Raw genomic sequence first — 668 nt, 5'->3', positions numbered from 1 at the left:
CAAAATACGGTTCAGTTTTGTGGTATGGCCCATGAGGATCCGAATGCCCATATTGCTAACTTCTTGGAAATCTGTGACACCTTCAAACACAATGGGGTAAGTGATGATGCCATCCGGCTGAGGTTATTCCCATTTTCTTTGAAGGATAAAGCCAAAGCTTGGTTGAACTCATTACCGGCAGGATCTATAGCCACATGGGACGAAATGGCCAGCCATTTTCTCTCTAAATATTTTCCCCCTTCTAAAACTGCTAAAATGAGGAATGACATCACTACTTTTTTCCAGCAAGAGGGGGAATCTTTATATGAGTCATGGGAACGTTACAAGGAGCTGTGAAGGAGAGTTCCTCACCATGGCCTCCCCATTTGGCTGCAAGTGCAGACTTTCTATAATGGTCTTACTGACTCAAATAAGACCATATTAGATGCTGCAACCGGAGGATCCATAAATAATAAAACTCCTGAGGTTGCCCATGCACTTATTGAGGAAATGGCAGCCAACAATTATCAATGGCATTCGGAAAGAACTCAAACTAGGAAGCAGCAAGGCTTGCATAATGTTGACACTTATACAGCACTATCTGCACAAATAGGAGCACTCGGTAAAAAAATAGATGAAATGCAGATAGCTGCCATGCATGTGCAGCCTCTTAATTTTGAATTGTGTGG

The 668-nt window shown here is 42.5% G+C and overlaps 1 non-coding gene across 1 annotated transcript; it reads right to left on the bottom strand.

Annotated features, from left to right (window-relative positions):
- Window positions 1-252: 252 nt before the first annotated feature.
- On the bottom strand, window positions 253-359 carry LOC148846225 (small nucleolar RNA R71). The gene has a single exon (XR_016102633.1). It is a non-coding gene; the product is annotated as a small nucleolar RNA R71 (small nucleolar RNA).
- Window positions 360-668: the final 309 nt, after the last annotated feature.

The sequence above is a fragment of the Nelumbo lutea genome, chromosome 7 (assembly GCF_056320005.1).
Source record: "Nelumbo lutea isolate HS-2025 chromosome 7, American lotus-T2T, whole genome shotgun sequence".
In the NCBI taxonomy this organism is placed as follows: domain Eukaryota; kingdom Viridiplantae; phylum Streptophyta; class Magnoliopsida; order Proteales; family Nelumbonaceae; genus Nelumbo; species Nelumbo lutea.
This window is presented reverse-complemented; position numbering and strand designations above follow the sequence as displayed.